The following is a 21,772-nucleotide window of genomic DNA, read 5'->3' as shown; positions in this document are numbered from 1 at the left end:
TAAGGAAAAATGTTTCATTGGAGCTCGATTACAGTTTCAGAGGTGTAGTCTATTTTCGTGGTGGGAAGCATGGTGGCACACAGGCAGACATGGTGCTGGAGATGGACCTGGGAGTTCTTCATCTGGATCTGGAGCCAGCAGGAAGAAAGAGAGACAATGTGCTTGACATGGGCTTTTGAGACCTCAAAGCCCACCCCCAGTGACACACTCCTGATAGGGAATGTACTACTGTGTATGTTTATCTTATTGATTATTGAATAAAATACTGTTTGGCCAATGAGACAGCAAGTTAGACGGAATTAGGAGTCAAAGAGGATTCTGGGAAATGTAGTAGAGAAGTGCTGATCCAGGCAGGAAGTGACATAGCAAGGAGACTCATATTTAAGCGAAAGAGAAACAGGAAGGACCCTCTCTCTTTTCCCCTTGGCTCCTGCTCCAGCGGCACGATGTGTTTCACCAGCAAGGAGGGACGCCAATAAGGTGTCCGATAAGATAAGTCCTATAAAATATATAAATGTATGGTAATTGGGACTGAGCTAACAAATGAGAATCCTAGTCATTGGCCAAGCAGCTTTGTAACTAATACAAGTCTCTCTGTGTATTCATTTGGGCCTAACTCGGGTGGGTGGCAGGCGTAAAGCACACATGTGGCGGTGGGGCTCAGGCAGCTTTTGGCAGAAATATTTATCGTAACACTCTCCCTCCAACAAGGCCACACCTGCTAATCCTTCTCAGGTATTGCCACTCTTTGATGACTGATCATTCAAATATATGAGCCTATGGGGGCCATTCTTATTCAAACCGCCACACAAGAGGTCATGGAAGTAGCATAAGTTAATGAAGTAAGCTGGTACCAGGGAGACAGTGGGAGTATCAGGCACTGTGGTGAACTGTCAAGACCAAGGCCAGCTGGAGGATATTTGCTCTGGCCATTATTTAAAAGAAGATTGATACGCAGGTCTTTGTGAACAGTTCCTGGTTTACAGGTGTTGTTTGATAACTTAAATCAAAGGAGAATGGATCTTCCAATAAGGCAGAACAAAACCTGTCAGAAGTTTAAATTTTTATTCTGAGCTGTATTTTTCAGCATGAAGATAGAACATGGAAATAGAGTGGGAACTGACACTGCCTACCCTGCCAGAGAATGTAGGCAGCACATGTGGCCAGTCCTGCTCCATAGAAGACAAAATTGAAGCAGAGAGAGTCTTTCAACTTCCCCCAACCACATTTCTCTGTGTGACAAGAGACAATTGGGCTACCTCCTAGCTGGCCTGTAATTGGATGGGTAGAAAGCACTTTCAACAGTCCCAGTGATCACACTCTCAGTAGTCATTGTGCTTTAATTGCATTCTCTCAGGTTAGGTATTTTTTGGAAAACATTGATAAATCTTTTGTCTTCTCTTAGTATCTAGGTCTCCTCTGATAAATGTCACAACATTGTGTTTGGAGTTTGCAGTGGTTGGGGACTTTTGAAGTTGGATTAAATGTATTTTGCATTATGATATTGTTGCAAGCTTATAGGGGTCAGGGATGGAAATTGGTAGTTTGAATGTAATTGGCCCCCATAATCTCGTAGGGAGTGGCACTTTTAGGAGGTGTGGCTTTGTTGGATAGGTATGGCCTTGTTGGAGGAAGTGTGTTACTGTAGGGGAGGGCTTTGAGGTTTCATATATGCGCAAGCCATGCTCAGTGTCTCAGACCACTTCCTGTTGCCTACAAGTCAAGATGTAGGACTCTCAGCTCTGTCTCCAGCACCATGACTGCTGCATGCTACCATGATTGATAATGGACTAATCATCTGAAAATGTAAGCCACCCAATTAAATGTTTTCCTTCATAAGAATTGCCATGGTCATGGTGTCTCTTCACAACAATAGAAACCCTAACTAAGATAGAGTTTTATCTCTCATTGTTCCTGTTTCGGCTCATCTCTCATTTTCTTACTTCTTTTCCCCTGCTCCTCCTCTGCTATGTGTCAAGTCCAAAGGAAACTGGATTTTCCCAAATCCTGATGGTTAGCCAAAAGCTAGCAGTCCTTATGAACTTGTGAAACTGGTTCCTTCTACCAAAGGAGCTGTTTCCCTTAGCACTGGAAGAAGGGGCAAATGACTATCTGTGGTGCCTATTAGCATATCCAAGTGCATGCTGGCCTTCAGGCTCTCTCAGCATCACAAGTACCTGTTACACATTTCAGAGTCTATGCTAGCATCTCAGCTATTCTCACCTTTTCCTCCATCCTAAACTTCTAGAACTCATGGGCTCCCCTCCTCCCAGCTTCTCATTTCTTTTTATAACCATGTTATTTTAGCTATGTATTCTCTGGATACTTCCTTTGTCTTCTTCCCCCACCCCCCTTTCCCTACCTCTCTCTCTGCTCTGCTCTACTCCTGTTTCCCTCATAGCCAGATCCAGTTTGCTGGCCATGGTCACTTTACTGCTTTCTTTCTCTGCTCTGAACTCTTCCAGATGCCTCTAGCTGTTTTCTCCCTCGTATCTACAACAAAAAACCTTTCCCACAACCATACCACGGAGTCAGTCATGTGGTCAGTTTATACACTACATACATTCAAAGAGTAACATCTTTTGCCACCAAGTGAAACCTCCAGTGTCAGAAACAGGTTAAATATAATTAAGTTGTTGGGAAAAAAATGGGCTACCATGGAATTCCCCAAACAACTTGGGCTATTGCCAAGGCTATTGATTGCTTTCCAGAAACTGATGGCAAGGCCCAATTGCTGAAGACGGCTCTTACGTGCCTCATTGAACCCAGAGAAGCAAAGGTAGGGCCTACTTAGAGTCTTCACTTCTGCTGACTAGTATTCACAGAACTGGAAGGTACTTGGTACACTACCATAGGATAATGATAATCACCAAGGCAGCTACAAACCCTTCGATCTACAATGGTGACCCACATGCATGATGCACTGGTATAACTGTGGCACAAAAATTGTGGGAGTGACTACCACTATTTGATTCAATTTAAGGCCTACTCCGTTAGACAGAACCTATGACTGATACAGGTTAGGTGGCCAAGATCTCAAGACTAGGTAATCAGGCAGTGGGTCTAGGTGAAATACTATTGTTATGCTACTAGAACAGCAATTCAATGACTCCTAATGACATTCTGTGATACTCATAGATCAGTGTTTCATTTAGCATTATCCTCTTGCTGTAGATGGGAACTAATACAGAAGCTCACAACAGGACAAAGTTCAGAAAGTGAGAGACCTTAGGATACTCACTCCTAAATGTGGTATTTTTATCACACTCCTTCCCTCAGGAGGTGGGGTAGGGGAAACCTTGCAGAAGAGGAGGCAGAAAGATTGTAAGAGCCAGAGGGGATGGATGACACCAAAGAAACAGTATCTTCTAGATTCAGCAAGACTGACACACATACTGACCTACAGGGACTGGCAGGATGTACAAGGCCTGCACAGGTCCAGGCCAGATGGGGTCTTAGCACTGAGAGGGGGAAGTGGACGTGAGCTCCCATTCTATACTAAAAAATTATCTCTGATGATAACTGCTTGCAAAGGAAAAATTAGTTCTCTCCAACGGAGTCTCACTGGGCATACAAACCACGCTTGTGAGTGGGCCCATACCTAGCAGCAGATAGCCAACATTAAATGAACTCAATGATATTTTTGTAGATGTTTTTTTTTTCTCACATGACTTTGGCATTTTGGGTTTTGTTTGTTTTTTTACCTTACTGGTTTTTGTTTGAATATTATGGTTCCCAATTTTGTATTTTTGTTTTGTTTTGTTTTTATTCATTTATTTATTTTACATCCTGGCTGCAGCCTCCCTCCATCCTCCCCTTCCAGTCCCTGCTCCCCATCCCCATCCCCCAATCCTCTCCATCTCCATCCAGAAAGGTCAGATCTTCCATGAGTATCAATAAAACATGGCATATCAAATTATAGTAAGACTGTGCACCTTCCCGTGTATTAAGGCTTGGCAAGGCAACTGAGTATGAGAAGTGGGGTTCCAAAAGCCAGTAAAAGAGTCAGAGACAGCTCCTGTTCCTGCAGTTAGGAGTTCCACAAGAGGAACAAGCTACCAATTTTATGTTTTTATGGGTTTTATTTTTGTGTTCATATGTGTCTCTTTGTGCATATTCTCATGCTTTTCTTTTCTTTTAAATCTGGTTTGTTTTTATTTGCCTGTTTGTTTTCTAAAGAAAGAGAAAGAAGAAATAGAGTTGGATGGATAGGGAGGTGGAAAGGATCTGGAAGGAGATGGGGTAAGGAAAACTATGATCAGAATATAGTGTATAAAATTATTTTCAATAAAAATAAAATAAATGGCAGTAAGAAAAAAATTGACACATTAGAATCCCAAGAAATGTGTACCTTGACTTACAAGGATTGATTCATTCACTTTGGTCCAGTGTACATTTTCATTTTTACCAGTAACTTCTTGTATTTTTAAAATATTCTTCTTATTATTCATTTACATGTATGCATGTTTATCTGTGTATGTGTATGTGCCTGAGTTGGTCAGAGGCATGTCACATCCTCTGGAGCTGGAGTTATAGGCAGGTGTGAGTTGCCTGATGTGGGTGCTGGAAATTCAACTTGAGTCTTCTGTTCTTACATACTCTTAACTACGGAGCCATCTCTCCAGCTGTACCCACCCCCCCCACCAGTAACATTAAAAACATTATCTTTATGTGACTTTTACAAGTGTCTTTAATTTTCTTCAGAAGTAAGAAGAAGACCTCATTTGCAGTGTTTGGCTCTGTCTTGTTTTTCTGTGTATCTGTCTCTAAACATATGAACCCAACAAGCCTCCGCTCACCATCAGGTTGAAAATGAATTGAAAACAATTCCAGGCTCCTGGTTTGTCCTGCCAGTGACCTTTGTTGCATTCCAGGAGGAGGTGTCGTCTGTGGGTTCTGCCCTGGGGCCAGTGGTGTCTCTTGGTGACTGCCCAGCACCAGCTGTCTCTCACCCCCAAGGGCAATCATGTGCCTGCCACAGATCTGAATCATCACTGCAGGGACAAAAGCCAGGCCAGTCACTTCTTACAAATCTCTTCTGATTACAAAACCTATATAGCCCACTATCCAAGCTGCCACATTCGCATGACCTGGACCCATGAAATAGGTGTTTCTCCTAGAGGCAACATTTGAAGGAAACTAACCTTAACAGATGCTCCATCCCTGTCACTCATCTTTGCTGCATGAACTTACTCCAAATTCCAGCTCGGCACTAGACAATGTCTTTCACCATGACTTGAATAAAGCCATTTTTTGTTTGTTTGTTTAATCTTAACTCCTGTCTAATAGGTCTAAGTGAAAATGCTACCATTTCTACAGAGTGTATAGCAGGCCAGGCAATCCCAGAGTCCACTTATAGAGGCAGAAACTCAGCTCCATGAGTTGAACGACTTGCCTAAGGACACAGAGTGAACTCAGCAGCTACTGCCAAAGCCCTCTACCTCTAAGCCATTCTCTAATTCCAGACAGGCTTAAACACGAACTTTCAGATGCCACCTTCTCACACTTCCCAGTCCTTTTTTCTACCATTCCATCTGGCAAATGCCATAAATATCTGCCCTAGAGATATTTATGCAGAGTGCTTCGAGCCTACTTCCTTGTCTCATGTCTACCTGTCCACTCACCATTTCCACACCGGCCATGCGCCCTTTCGCATTCTACCCTTCTGAGTTCTTGCCCATTCCACTCCACTCCACTCAGAATTCAAATTCCTAGCCTTCTGTGATTGGGTTATGGGTTGAATTGTGTCCCTGTTCATATATCTAACTCACATGTCGGAAGACTTGACCCCCAATAACTCAATGTGACCTTATTTGGAAGTGTTGTCACTGTAGTTGCAATGAAGCAGGGTAGACATCTCAATGCAACATGCATGTTGTCTTTACACAAAAAGAGATTTGGCCACAAATACACACAGAGAGAATAGAGATGAAGGTAAGGACCATGGTGATGGTTCCATGAGCCAAGGGATGCCCAAGACTGCCAGCACCCCCAGAGCTGGGAGCAGCAGATCCTTCCTGACAGCCCTCAGGGAATCAACACCACTGACCCTTCATCTCAGACTGCCAGCTTCTAGTACTGATGGACAATATATCGTTAAGCCACCCAGTTTGCAATATTTTTAACAACCTAGCTAACATTCCAGTCCATTTCGCAAGACCCAGTACAAGTGTTTCCGCCTCTAACTCCCTAAGCCATTTCTAAGGGTGATCAGGCTGCTGTAGCAAAATATCACAGGCATGTTTTATGCAAACAGAAGACTAAGTTTACCTCTAACGGCTCTGAAGGCTGCTGTCCAGTGAGGGTTTGTGTCTTCAGTTAGTCATCCTCTCACTTGGTCCCCAAATGTCATAAGGGATAAGGGTCTCTCTGGAGACCTTTTATAAGACTTTTAATCCCATCCAGAAGGGCTCTGTTCCACAATCTACTCATCTCCCAAAGGCTCTTCTTCCTAATACCATTACCTTAGGGTGAGAATTTAACATTTGAACATGACAGGGTTTCCTGTATGTGTGGGCAGCTGGGGATAGGTGGTGACACAAACAGTCACACCACAGTATGCTGTAGCATAATCACTTTTTCTATGTCTCTGCTGTTTACAACAGAAGCTGAGGTTTTAAGAGCAAGCCAGCCCCCTTTCTCTCTGTGCTCAGTAAATGCATGCTGAGAAGAAGACTGAGGAATGGCATATTCTTGTTGGTACACCCAATCTGGCTGTTTGCCTAGGCTGCAATTCTTTGATTAGTAGAAAGAGGACTGAGCTGAGATTCTGGTCTCCAAAGAGACAGCTTTGAGTTGAATCAGCTTCCCAGATGTGCCCTGGGTTCACAGAACCAATCCAAAGAGAAGCAAAAATCTGAACTGGTCGTAAAGGCTTTTTATCAGGGGTGAGAGCAGAACATTTCACAAACCAGAGGGGAGAGGCTACAAGTTCAGTCATGAGAGGCAGGAGAAGGAGGCAGGGATACAGGAGAGCTTGACCAGTCGAAGTCTAGGCTTGTGTATAGAGGGAAACAGATTACAACACAGCCTGGTGCCTGCTGCCTGAGTCCCAGATCAGTTCCATGGACTCCTGTCTGGATTGAGGAGAAAGACTGAGCCATTAGAAAAGCTGGACAAATCTCTTCCCTGAAAGCCATGTGGTACTCTGGGCCCTCAGCAGCTTAGCCTGTGTTGATGCCCACTATGTCAGAGGTAGGAGGAGAGCAGGTAGACAGTGCCGTGTTCTCTTGCAGATCACACCCCGTTGGCATTGTGGGAAGGGGCAACATGGCTGCTGTGCTGACATCATGAGCTGCTTCAAGGTCACTTTCATCCTAGAATGTCTTCTTAAAAACTTGGGAGCTAAGGTTTTATGTCACCTCTCGGGCTCAAGGAAAGAGTGGAGGACCCTGGAATTTGACTTGGGGTGGTGGTGGTGTGCATGATGGGTACATGTGTGTTGCAGACACAGCACCACTGAGTAGCTAAGTCACAATATAATCACTAATACCAACTCTCAGTGCAAAGAGCCCAAAATCATTTTCATAATGTTGAATGACACTGGTTCTTGCAGATTTGCCAAGTTTCTAAGGTCACCATAAGGTAGAAACTTAGACTCCACAATTGCAAGAGACTTCAGTGATCAAGGGCAGTGAATTATGACTTTAGCTGTACAATGGGGGGATTCTTTTTTAACGCAAAGGTTGTGATTGGAGGTGTAATTCAACAGCAGAATGTTTGCCCAGCATTTTAAAGGCCCTGTGTTTGAGTCTCAGCACTGAGAAATAATAAATAAACGAGAACATTTTTATAAAGGTTACCCTCACCAGATCAATTAAATCAGAATTCCTGGGCTAGAACCAAGTATTATATAATTCTGCTGATTTGTGTTAAGATTTGTGGAGATTTGAATGAAAATGGACACCCCCCTCGGGTCATATATTTGAATGCTTGGTTTTTAGTTGGTAGAACTGTTTGGGAAGGATGTTTGAAAAGTATGGCCTTGTTGAAGGAGGTGTGTCACTGGGGTTGACTATGAGGTTTCAAAAAGCCTGCACCATTGCCAATTAATCCTCTTTGCCTCGGGCTTGTGCATCAGATGTGAGCACCCAGCTATTGCTCCAGCACCATGTCTACTGCCTGCTGTCATGATTTCCACCATGATGTCCTTTTTCATCCTCTGAAACTGTAAGCAAGCCCCCCAGTGAAGTGCTTTCTTTAATAAGTTGCCTTGTGTCACTTCACACCAATACAACAGTGACTAAGACAAAAACACAACAGCTTAATGTTTTCATTGTCAACAAAATTAAGTGATAGCATGATTCATAGGAGAGAAATAAAAAGCTATTTAAAGAACAGGACTATGTTTTTTTCAGAGGTAGGACTCTGAATCAGGTGCACTGGGTTCAACTCGTAGCCTGTCACTTACTTTCTGTGAACCTAGAAGACATTACTTGGTCTCTTGTTTTCTTCATATTTCAAATGAAAACAGTAGCTACCATCTCACAAGGCAGTTGTGAGTGCTAGCTTGAATTGTATTGTCCAAGTGCCTCAAACTACACTTGGCATGATGCTCAAGTGCTGTACAAACAGTTGTTATTACTTTCTCACAGGGCAAGCTTTTCACAGAACCAGGCTTATACTTGAAATTTATGAGACAGTTTTCTGTCTCATAAATAGGCTTTCATACGGGATTCTGCCTTTGGAACAAGGGGCGCAGAAATTAAAAACGCATGTATGTATGCACATTGGGCAATTAATAATCTACAGCTTTGATGTTATGTCAGAAAAGATGAATGGTCTCAACTATCTAGCAGATGCCATTCTAGGAACCAACACCTAGGACATTAGAAATGGCCATGAGGAAAATGGCTCTAGGATTAAAATGAAAATCTTTTTTTTTTATGATGTGGAGTGTTTCAAGCAAAATGGAATTGCGTTTATGAATCTGCATCTTATAAAATTATATTTCTAGGGGCTAAAGGGAATTATCATGAGCCTTCATTACAGTTCAAGGGATGGGCAATAAAAATGCTTTCTGAGAGAGAGCAGGCAGATGAGAAGAACAGAGAGGCTAGGTGAGCTATCTTGACTTTTAAACAGCTAGAAGCCCCTATAAATTCCTCCACGACCCCAAAAGTTGGTGTTTTTAAATTAAATTTAAATTACTTAACAATTTTATACACACTTAACCTTTTTATTTTGTTAGTGGATGTTGTATTTGTTTGGTAACTTACAACAGGTTCAAATTAGATATCTGAATATTTATCTTCATGATTTAGAGTGATTCTCACAGAGGATGGGATGTTCCTGAGGGACACTGGCTCCTTACCTGTAAGCATCACTGAAGAGCTAGGCAATGGGTCTGGAATGGCTTCTAGCTCTGTCAATGCATTTTGTCAGGGTTGCCTTCTACACTTCTGATGTGTTCATACCGAGCATCATCAGAATCTTCTAGAAGGGAAGGAGAGCTCCACTAGAGGTGTGTTCACACTGAAGGGGAGAGCTCCACTAGAGGTGTGTTCATACTGAAGGTGAGAACTCCACTGGAGGTGTGTTCACACTGAAGGGGAGACCTCCACTAGAGGTGTGTTCACACTGAAGGGGAGAGCTCTACTAGAGGTGTGTTCACACTGAAGGGGAGAGCTCCACTAGAGGTGTGTTCACACTGAAGGGGAGAGCTCCACTAGAGGTGTGTTCACACTGAAGTGGAGAGCTCCACTAGAGGTGTGCTCACACTGAAGGGGAGAGCTCCACAGAGGTGTGTTCACACTGAAGGTGAGAACTCCACTGGAGGTGTGCTCACACTGAAGGGGAGAGTGCACTAGAGGTGTGTTCACACTGAAGGGGAGAGCTCCACTAGAGGTGTGTTCACACTGAAGGGGAGAGCTCCACTAGAGGTGTGTTCACACTGAAGGGGAGAGCTCCACTAGAGGTGTGTTCACACTGAAGGAGAGAGCTCCACTAGAGGTGTGTTCACACTGAAGGGAAGAACTCCACTAGAGGTGTGTTCACACTGAAGGGGAGAGCTCTACTAGAGGTGTGTTCACACTGAAGGGGAGAGCTCCACAGAGGTGTGTTCACACTGAAGGGGAGACCTCCACTAGAGGTGCTGTTCGCACTGAAGGGGAGAGCTCCCCTAGAGGCGCTATTCACACTGAAGGGGAGACCTCCACTAGAGGTGCTGTTTGCACTGAAGGGGAGAGCTCCCCTAGAGGCGCTATTCACACTGGCTTCACCAGGCTCCTGTACCTACTGGTATTTTGTTGTTATATTCCTTCCTTCAAGGACCCTTTTTTCCTAAAATCTTGGAAACACATCCTTCAGTGACTCTTTCATCCAAGACCCATTAGAAGTCAGTTCTCTTAGTCTTTGGAAGTGTCTTCCCTAAGGGTGAGGTCTGTGAGATTTGACTTCTACATTAAAGCTCTTGGCCAGAAGGTAGCACATGTCCTTGGCCCCAGAACTTGGGAGGCAGAAGCAGGCAGATCTCTGTGAATTTCAGGCCAGAATGGTCTACAAAACAAGTTCCAGGAAAGACAGGGCTATTACATAGAGAAACCTTGTGTCAAAAAATAAAACAAAACTAAAAGTTTTTGATGAATAATTATTTTGTAATTTATGAACCCATAAATACATGGATAATAAAGGAGACAAAAATAAAACCCTTGGAAGCCCCCAAAAAACGTGACCAAGAAAAAGTATCAAGCAAGTTGAAGAAAGTCAAACTTAAAGCTGTCTTGCTTTTTGTTGAAGGATCATTAAGAATGCAGACAGTGGCAGCATCAGACAGAGCTGTACATGGGAGTGAAGAGCATGGCTTGAAACAGGGAGGATCAGGACCCAGGAGAAAAATTGTTTCCCTAGACGCCTTCCTCACCTCTTGCTCCTGGTGATGTATCTCAATCCTAGCAAAAGAATGATATTTACTTTCCAGAGAAAGTAAGATAAAATCCACTGGGCTAGATGGTACAGACTGAGTTACACATGTGTCCACCACAGGATCCAGTGGAAGGAGATGATGCTGCTCACTCAGCTTTCAGAGGGGTTTCATCCAGAATCTTTCCTTCCTGGTAAAAGAACTGGAAAGATAGAAAAACCATCTCTGAGGACTGTGATGGGTCCATAAATAAAAAATAACCATCCTGATACCTAGGTTTCCTAAGCACTTGACTCAGCCCGATCACTGCCCTGACATTTACTCAGAACCTCCCATCAACTTTTTAAATTCTCCACAAATAGACATGATCAGACACCCAAGACAGACAAGGGAGGACTCTAACATGCAAGATAGAGATCAACTAGGCAAACTACAAACAGAGAAAATAAATAAATGAAACAGTTTGGAGGAAAAATAAATTATATTTGGAGAGAAAACTTCAAAATAAAGTTATTATTAATGTCCTTAAAGAGATGAACAATGATATGAAATCCCAGAAACAAGGTTGGAATGTTACTTCAAAAGCCACATTCAGGAAACATAAAAGTCTCAGAGATTAAAAACATGGCAGAATTGAAACTCTCAACAGAAAGCTTGGAAGGGTGTGTTGAATCTAACTCCTAGGAAACAGCAAAAAGGCAATAGAAAAAACAGAACCAATGGTTATATAGAATATAACTATAACTATGTATTTATGTTTGCTATTATATAAAAACATATTAAATTGTACACTATATTATAGACCATTGTATTTTTATGAGGAAGCAAAGGCAGGCAGGTCTCTGTGACATCAAGGCCAGTCCTGTCTCAAAAAACAAAACAAAACAACACTGTATTAAGCAATCTAGGAAAGTCAATATCTACATGGAATAGCAGAAAAAGAGAATAAAGAAAATTAATGAGGAAAAAATAATGATTTAAGAAAAAGTCTGTGAGCTTCCAGATTGAATAGCTCACAAAATTCTCAGAACAATGCATGAAATAGACTCCTACAAAGGCATAGCTTTAAGAACTTCCAAGCACGGGGCAGGAAGATCTTAAAACCCTTTAAAAGGCAAATTCAAGTCATAGACACTAAAAAACCAAACAGACTTACAATATGTAAACATTGATGATTGAGCTAAATAAAACTATATTATGACTATTAAAATATGAGGGTCTGGGAAATGTACATGTACATAGTTGGAACAAAAGGAGAGAACTCCCTATCAGCTATTTTTCTTTCTGTTTTGTCAAAACACCCAACCGCAGCAACTTAGGAAGGGTCTATTTGAGTTCAAGGTTTAAGAAAGGAAATGGTCTATCATGGCAGAGAAGATGGCTCTTGGTAACACTGCGCCTGTAGTCAAGAAACAGATACAAACACTGATTTTTTTAAAAAAAATTCAGTGCCTAGCTTATGGAATTGTGCCACCAATTCTAGTTCTCTAATTTCTCTAGAAGTGCCCTTACAGATTCCCACAGAGGTTTGTTTCCAAATCTTCATCTTATGATATGGAAATACTTATTTTGTTATGCTCTGGCCTCTACTGATTTTGATGAGAAGTTATTGAAAGTCTAGTTGTTGGTCCTCTGTATGGAATCTGTATTATCTGAATGTCTTAAAGACTTGCTGGTGTCAATTACCTTTCTGTGGTTTCCCCCAATTTTCAAGTCATGGTGAAGATCTAAAGGGCCTTGCTAAGTAAGATTTAGGATCTTTTAAGAATCCTTATAGTGGGGTTGGGGAAATGGAACTGTCAGTAAAGTGCTTGCCACATAAAAATGAGGAATGGAATCCCCAGCGCACGCACACACACCACACACACACAGAAAGAGAGAGAGCAGGTTTATCAGCATGTACCTCTGATTTCAGTACAGGGGAAGTAGAGACAGGATGAGTTCCAGGTTCAGTGAGAAACCATGTCTCAAAATATAAAGTGGCCTCAACTATGTGTGCATATACATATACATGAACATGTTCTCTCTCTCTCTCTCTCTCTCTCTCTCTCTCTCTCTCTCACACACACACACACACACACACACACACACACACACACACACACACGTGTTGTACAGGGGTGCAGTTGCTTACTGGGCTCATCAACATCCCTGGATGAAAATTTCTACCCACAAGGTTAAATCAATGGAGACAGTAGAAGAGCCTCTGGAAAACATTCAGAGTCACCATGAGTAATGAATGAGTCTTTCCTCAGAAAAAGCATACTCAGTGGGTACAAGGTTATGAAACGCTGTTGATTTTGGAAAGAACTGAAACCAATTTGGGCCTTGCAATTCTTCCAGGAGCATAGCAGGAAGGATTCTATAAGGCTTCCCCATCATTTCATTGCTGCCTCGTTTTCCCTTCCATCCCCAAACTATGGAAGAGTTGAGAGGAGAATCGTGTGAGCTGATTGTCACTGGTAGTCTGTGTGAGACTCAACAGTGGCAATAGGTACATTTAGAATTGAACCGCTAGCAATTTATCTTACCTGAAATCAAGAATAGTGGAATAGATTTGTTGGCAGCAAAATTCTCACAAGCTTGTTTTATTTGGAAAAAGGTTTTCAGAATCACTTTCTTCTACTTTAGAGGAAAAAAAACACACTGTCAACGAAAATGCAAATGAAGAGAATAACCAAGTGATAATTAGCATAGGATATTTTGACACCCGAAATTCCTTCATCTCCCATTGACCTTGAACAAGTCATTTCAGCACAGCCTTACCGCCACATGTTTGGGAAGTTTATTAAATTCACTCTGTGGACTGTCTGCTGCATGTGAAAATGAAGTGCAAGACATTTTGTTCCTTTCAAATTTATAGAGAGTCTGTAAAATAACATATTCAGCAAGAACCATCAAATGTTCACTTTTGCGCACAAATGGTAGTCCAAATAATCAAACAGAACTTTATATATAAATGTTAGCATCATCCCTGTTATGACTTTCAAAAGCCTAAACACAGTGGTTCCCAGTTGCAAATGCAACTCCACCCAGTGCATCCTGCCTCCTGTTGTCTTGGTGACCCATTGGTATTGAATACAGAGGAGGGGAAGTAACTCAGCAAATGAGCAAGAGGGCCAATCTTCCCTTCTTGCCAGAACCCTTGCATTTTGTTTCCTAATCTTGTTCATCCTCATGCAATTAAGCTGCAAAACATGCTTCTCCAAGAACCTGTCAAATGTACGACTTTCAAAGATCGCGCTGGAGTTGAAGAAGCTTGATCCTTTACATACAAATGGCATTTAGTTTACTCTAAGAGGAAAATGATAAATCCATCAAGACTTTCGGGCTTAAATTGCTTTCAAGGACCCTCAACTTAATTAAAAGAGGACAATATACAAAAGAAGTTGACCTTTTCCATGTAAGCTCTAAATATGCCATCATTAATGAATTTCATTACAGGAGAGACTACAATGAACAACTGTAGTTCAGTTCAGCATTTAAGTGCAGATAACAAACTGGCAGACCAGTGGTTATCATTTTAAGTAGTTAAAACACTGTGACTAAGCCATTCTCCTAAAATGGACAAATTAATATATTCTAAAGAATACATTTTATTTAGAATGTAGGGGTCATATTAATGATCTCTCATTCTCCTTTCAGAGAGGAAGAATTATGGGGCTGACTGGGTTTCCTTCTTTGCAGTTGTGTGAACCTTCATTATGCTACCCCCTTGAAGGGAATTAGTTTTACAGTAACGAATAAATAGCTAAAACAAAATTTGACATTGTAGTGGGAGAAAAAAAAAACCACCTAATTTTAAGAGCAAATGTCCATTATAATGTGCTGACAAATTCAAAGCATCCATTCTGAGCAACGAATGCACAAGGAAACTCCACAACAGTGGGTAACAGAAAGGAGATATCCTGACTGGATTTTTTCCTAAAATCTCACCTCAAGTACCAAGTACTCTCCTTCAACAGTTCTACATATCTTTCAACAGTTACTCTAAAAATGAAATGAAGGAAAACAAAACACTGTCTGTGAAAGACCCTGCCCCTCTGTCTTCCCTGCCTGTGCCGGTGCTGGGTGTTCTCTCTGGAGCAGGCGGGAGGAGCAGATGACTGAGAGCAGCGCGGTGGGGACTGAGCAGGGCCAGGGTTCGGCCAGGGCTGGAGAATGCAGTGCGGGCGGCGCCTGGAAGGGGAAATTGAGTGGGAGAGCAGCGATGGTGCTGCTTGTCCAGGAGCTGCGAGCGGGGAGCCTCCTCCAAGGCCAAGGACACGGGGGGGGCTGCGGAGCTGCCGGGGCCTCCCAAGCCTTCACCCTGGCAGGGCTCGCGCCCCCGGCCCGCCCCGCCTGGCACCGCGCCTCGGGGCTGGGGCCGGGCAACGAGCACCAGGTGGGCCGGCCCAAGGGCGAGCACCAGGTGCGTTGGCCCGAGGGCGAGAGCACCAGTTAGGCCTGCCCGGGGCCCCGCCCCCACACCCCCACCTGATGAGAAATACTCCGTCCCAAGGTCTCCACCCCCAAGGTCAGCCATCTGGACGCGGAGGGGGGGAATTGAGTCTGTTGTACCAAACACCAGACCTTGAGAATATGCTGATCTGGAATGGCTCTGTGTCTCATTTGAACCATCCAATAGAAATGATTCTGTGTTTTGCCTCATTTGAATGACTCTGTATTTCACCTCATTTGAATAACCCTGAGTAGCGCCTCATTTACATTGACCAATGGGAATAGCTCTGTACAATGCCTCATTAGAATTATCCAATAGAATCCCTGCTTCTAGCTTGCGCCTTTTTCCTATATAAGGACCCCTTTCCCTTGGCTCGGCGCACTTGGCCTCACAGAAGCTAAGTCGCCCGGGTACCCGTATCTCCAATAAAGCCTCTTGCTTTTGCATCCAAGTCCGTGGTCTCGCTGATTCCTGGGTGCGGGTCTCCTTCTACGAAAGTACCTCTTCAGGGGTCTTTCATGAAAGGAATTAGTTAAGAACAGGGTAGGCGGGGCTAGAGAGATGGTAAAGAGCACTGGCTGCTCTACTGAATTCAGGTTCAGTTCCCAGATCTACAACAAACAATTAAATTTCAAGAAAAATAATAATAACTTTTTATTTTTGTTTTTCGAGACTGGGTTTCTCTGTGTAGCTTTTGAGCCTGTTGGAACTCATTCTGTAGACTAGGCTGGTCTAGAACTCACAGAGATCCTCCTGCCTCTGCCTCCTGAGTGCTGGGACTGAACCATCACCTGGCCTGTAAAAAAATCTTTTAACTAAGAACATCATATGCAGATGAATTTGCTGCAGAATTCTACAAGAGCTTTAGAGATGTGATGCTGATCCCTTTAGCATCATTCCACAAAGTAGAAATGAAGAAACATTACCAAACTTTTTTTATGGAGCTAGTATTACCGTGATATCAAAAATCAGACAGATAACCAAGAAAGTTACAGACTGTATCCTCAATGAACATAGACACAAAAAGTCTTACTATAGCACATTAAAATTAAATTCAAGACTGTATCAAAAGGACCATTAACTATGATTCAGTTAGCTTTGTTCCAAAACTGTGGGAACGGTTCAACATATGAAAATCGGTAAAGATGGCAAAGTTACTTGAATGGACTCAAGCATAGAAACCATTGCATCATCTAAGTAGATATGGAACAGGTCTTGGACAAAATTCAATATCTCTTCATGGTAAAACTCCAAAGAGATTAGGAAGAGAAGGATCATATCTCAATCCAAAAGGCTATATACAACAAACTATAGTCAACATTATGTTAAAACAGAGAAAATCTCAAAGCAGTTCCACTAAGTTCAGGACTATTCCACACAGTACTTGAAGTCTAAACTATTATAGCACTAACATAAGAGAAGGAAATAAGATGGATGCACCAACTGAAACCACAGAATTTCCCAGGGTTCCCTTGATCTGAAGGATTTAAAGAAGTGAGAGTCTGACTGTCATGAACCTAAGAGTAATAGAATGTCTCTCTCCATATGCTCAAAACAAGTACAATGCTGCCAGCAGTCCCTAGAGGATTCTGTAACCTTCATGACACATTGCATGGTTGCAGATCAGCTCACTCATGTCACACGCTCTTTCTGCTCAGAATGCCTGGTTGTGTGGTGGCCAGTCCTCTATTGAGGTTAGTCTCACAGTGTAACTGTCAGTGGGTAACACATAAACTCAGTTTTAGTGAGATTTAACATTTTGGTCCCAGAGTTAGCTTCAGGAACTGCAGATGGTAGACAAGCAAATTAGATTCTACTAGGAAGGCACAGTTGGATAAATTGAGAATACAGACAATCTGCAAGGCCCTATTCTCTTCCAAAGCACTTTGGTAAGAGGTAACAAACATTCTCGTGCACTTAGTCTAATTGTATTTGCTACTTTGAACATATGCATAGCCCTGTCTTAGAAAACAACTTGTCCACTCCCAAAGGCAATGTAAATAAAATCTATGAACTCAATAGGTGTTGAATAGCTCAAAATGAATTGTTCAAGAAACAACAAAACACCATTGTGCCTTTAGAAATAATAAGGAAGAATTTGATTCCATGAAATCATTTGTTAGTACAGTATGAGTAGTTATTCTAGGCATTGCAAATTCAGGCTTATTTGTAACCAAATTACAGAGATACAGAGGGAGGATTTAATCATACTGTCATGGTCATGTTTTTTTCAAACTGGAGAGGCTGTGGTTTCTTTTAGTTTATTAGTCCTCTGAGGTCACGAAAGCCCCTCTAACAGCTTGAAATTAACTTGTGTACTTAAGGTAGCCCAAGACTAAGTTAGAATTACAATGTTAAGATAGCTAGTGGGTACATTCAAATAAGTTAATTATATTTAAAAAAAAAACACTTCCCCATATATTTGCCACCCAAGGCTCTTATGAGATTTACTATTTCAGCAAAAGTGGGGCTCAAACATACAATGAAATTGACTATATTGCCTAGAACCACAATGGTGCTATTTCCAGGCCATCTCATTAGCATAAATATTAGTAGCCAACCTATTTGGAACGCCCTTGGAAAAGAAATATGTGAAGAATATCAAAAGAACATAGCTCTTTTGGAGCAGGGCCTTGTTTACAAAACTTTACAACAAAGACCAACATTAGATGAGTGTAATGGTTTCATTACCTCCCCAGAGGACTATAAAAAGATGTCAAGTCACTTTAGAATCTGCTGAGTTTGGAGTAAATTAGCACAAAGTTGTACAATGTCTTTTGCCTTGAGAAAGAATAAACATTTAGAAGAAATTAGAAGCAAAGATGATTGCTTCCGATTTCCTATCTGGTGGGTCCTAATAAATTAATAGGGTGCCATCCATACTTTGGCTTGAGGTGTTACTTACTCTTCAAATGACATCTGATCTTGAGAAATAAAGATCTGCTCAGTCATGCTTACTCCCATGGGGCACCGCAGCTACTTTGTCCAGCTGAACTCACAGAGGGGCCTCAGGCCTGCACGATGAACTATAATGAAGGCAGACCAAAGCATTGCAGCAAATGCAGTACCTTTTCTGTAATATAACTCTGTAATATTTAGTGTCTCCCAACCCCAAGGTCAGCTAGCCCTTTGAAACAGTCATCCTAGTGGAATCGCTAGAGTAGCAGTTTTCAACCTGTGGGTCGTGATGCCTTTGGGGGTTGAATGACCCTTTCACGGGGGTTGCACATCATATATCCTGCATAGCAGATATTTACACTAAGATTCATAACAGTAGCAAAATGACAGCTATGAAGTAGCAATGAAGATGATTTTATGGTTGGGGGGTCAGCACAACACGAGGAGCTGTGTTAAAGGGTCAAAGCATTAGGAAGGCTGAGAACCACTGCTCTACAATAGATTTGAAGTCTCTCCACCTCTGATTTCCATCGAAGAGGCAAGTTAGTCCTTGAGGCATTGTTTTCTCATCTGTGACATGGTGATAAAGTAACTTCAACTCTCAGAACCATTGAAGGAATGTATGAGAAAAATCACAATGGCCCTCAGAATTTGGTCTTCGTACCACCTTCACCCTCAATGCTCTACATCTGCTGCAGATGTTTTGATGGAGGGGTAATCAGCCTTTGTGAGGGACTCCATGTCCTAGTTGGTGACAGGAAGGCAAACTGATGTAAAGTATCATCTAATATCTGTGAGGACTTCTACTGTGGGCTCCAGAATTCCTCAGGGAGTCAGGATGCAGGCACCTCAGCAGCCCTTTGCAGAGTAAAAATTTTCCCACATGATCTAATATCACACCATTCTGTGGTCAGCATGGCTTTGGTTCCACTTTGTTCTCTACAGTTGTTAAGGCACAGCGGGCGGTGGGGTGGGGCTGCTCACACTATGCTTGAGAACAGGGAAGGGAAATTATGGTTTTATTCTGTTTATAAGCAAATTAACAGCCCCACACTGTTCTCATCGGGTCTAGGGCAACTGACAGCATGTCCCTAAGGTCCTGAGGCACCCATCAGTTCAGGTCAAGCTAGTTCCTTGTGACTTATGATAATGGCTCTCCTTATGGAGGAAACGGGTTCCCACCTGACATGAGGGGGAAAATGATGTTAGTTTGGGTATCTATTATGATGCTATTGCTCTGAAAATGAGTGGGAAGGGGCCTAGAAAACGTGGAATTGTACTGGTGTTCATTGCTGCACTAGTCACATAACTAGGTTACAGAGTCATCCTGACGCCATCTGTGGATGAGTGGGAATAGAAAATGTGCCTTAGGGCTTGGGAGGTGGCTTGCTGTGTGAGTCTGATGCTCTGATGGTGGAAGATGAGAACAGACTCCCAAAAGTTGTCCCCTGATCCCCACATGCAGGCTATGGCATGCACATGGTGTACATGTATGTGTGCTTGCACACATGAATGGGTGTGTATGCACTCACACCCCCCCCCACAAACCACAGATATACTATTAATACTACCACTGCTAAGAGTAATAAACATTTTTAAAAGAGAGAAGGTGGCATATAGACACAGCAGGGTATTATTCAGCTGCACACAAGAATGAAGTCATGGCATTTGCAGGAATAGAGATGGAGCTGAAGAGCCTTATCTTAAGTGAAACAAAGCAGATCCAGAGAAACAAACGCCACATGATTTCTATCATACACAGTATCAATTTTCTAAAAAATAAATGGGACTAGAAGGATGTATGTTTGTTGGCAGAGGTGCTTATAGGGGCATGGAGGGAGGCAAAAAATGTTAAAAGACGAGTGGATATGATTGCAGTTCTTGGATGGAAATGTCACAATGATGTCATACAAATGACATATGCTAATAGAATTTTTTCTTTTAAATCACTGGCAGTGCTAGGGAGATGGCTCAGTAGGTAAAATGCTTGCTATCCAAGCACAAGGCCCCAGGTTCAGATCCCCAGCAGCCACATAAGAATAAAAAAGGGGGTCAGGGAGTATTTAATGTGCCTGTAATCCAGTGCTAGCAGTGGGGTGGAGGGGAGAGACAAGTCATGCTCTGAGCTTACTGGGCAGTCAGTGTAGCCAAGGGCAGAGCACATATTCAGGGAAAGACCCTGTCTCAAAAAACAGTTTAGAAAGCAGTAGAGGAAGACCCTGCATTGACCTGTGGTCTCTGTACACAGAAATGCCCACGCATACACACACACACACACACACACACACACACACACACACACACACACACACACCAAAAGCAATAGATTTTTAAAACTCAAGGGTTCTCTGACAATACTTTCATTCAGCAAATGTGCTGCTTTTTCCTCTTGTTTTCTTACCGGTGTCTGATAATTTATTGAGTTTGTATGCCATGCATTTAAAATAAATTCAAATCTTCCTGGGATTAAAGAAAACGCTTATGCTCCTAGAACTCTTGTGTGGCTGAGCAACATGGTAGTGCATGTTTATAGTCTCCTCACCGGACTGGATTTACTTTGGGGAAATGTCTTCTCTACAGAGCCAGTCTGATGTTTCCAACGGCCAAACATCATGGAATTAGTTTTTGAAGGGGAAAAAATCACACTATTAAAACTGTTAGCAAAAAAGAAATCACCGAGAGGCCTTTGCTGAGCACAGAGCCTGTCTGGGGCCAAAGCAGCTGAGGACACACTGAAGGAGCTTGGCCGTTAGTGGCCAACGGAAATTCTGAAGCATAGCTAGAGCCAGCTCACCGACCAGCCCAACCACAGACAGCAGCCTGCAGCTGCAGGCTCTGGGAGGCAAACTGTGGCCATGAAAAGAGCGAAGATTTGGACACACACACACACACACACACACACACACACACACACAGTCAGAACAAGTCCAGTTGCCCAGTGGTGTCCAAACAAGGCATTCTTTAGGAAAAAATTTTAAAAAATGACAACTCTGCATTTTGGACAGAAAGTGTTCTGGTTTATTAATACCCTTTATTTTTATAGCCTGCACATTTACTTTTTAATCATTTGTTTCTTGTTTGTGAAAGTAGTTTGCCTAAGCATCTAATGTCCCTATTGATTGCATTCATCAACATTTGTATTATGGTATCACTTTCTGGTCACTATGGTGTTTACTTTTGTCTGTAGATTTTATTGTTTAATTTACACATAAGATAAACTGTTGTGTGATATTTTGATTGTGTTCTGATAAATAAAGCTTGCTTGGAGTCAGAGGGCAGAGTTAGCCACTAGCTGACCAAAATTAACTACACAGAGGTTTTGGAAGACTGAGGATAGATAGGACAGGAAGTAGTAAGGTGGGCAGAAAGGGATCTGGCTCACTGTCTGGAGGAAGGGACAGAGCAGGTAGGGATGACTGGTGGCTTCTCTGATCTTTCAAGCTCTTACCCCAATATCTGACTTCTGAATTTTTATTGATAAAGAATAATTAGAACAATGCTTCATCATACAGGTGTACATAGTTATAGGATGCCATGTGACATTCTGGTATGTTCATATGTTGTATCATCTT

General features: G+C 42.4%; 1 long non-coding RNA gene across 2 annotated transcripts; it reads right to left on the bottom strand.

The window, feature by feature from the left end:
- Positions 1–18: 18 nt before the first annotated feature.
- Positions 19–18,555, bottom strand: LOC107977412. Of its 2 annotated transcripts, XR_004769019.1 has the most exons (4): positions 18,208–18,555; positions 13,393–13,486; positions 4,800–4,994; positions 19–128 (listed from the first exon to the last, which is right to left on the bottom strand). It is a non-coding gene; the product is annotated as an uncharacterized LOC107977412 (long non-coding RNA). The 2 variants fall into 2 exon arrangements; XR_004769018.1 differs by lacking the exons at positions 19–128; positions 4,800–4,994 and adding an exon at positions 10,632–11,063.
- Positions 18,556–21,772: the final 3,217 nt, after the last annotated feature.

The sequence above is a fragment of the Cricetulus griseus genome, chromosome 3 (genome assembly GCF_003668045.3).
Source record: "Cricetulus griseus strain 17A/GY chromosome 3, alternate assembly CriGri-PICRH-1.0, whole genome shotgun sequence".
Classification (NCBI taxonomy): domain Eukaryota; kingdom Metazoa; phylum Chordata; class Mammalia; order Rodentia; family Cricetidae; genus Cricetulus; species Cricetulus griseus.
This window is presented reverse-complemented; position numbering and strand designations above follow the sequence as displayed.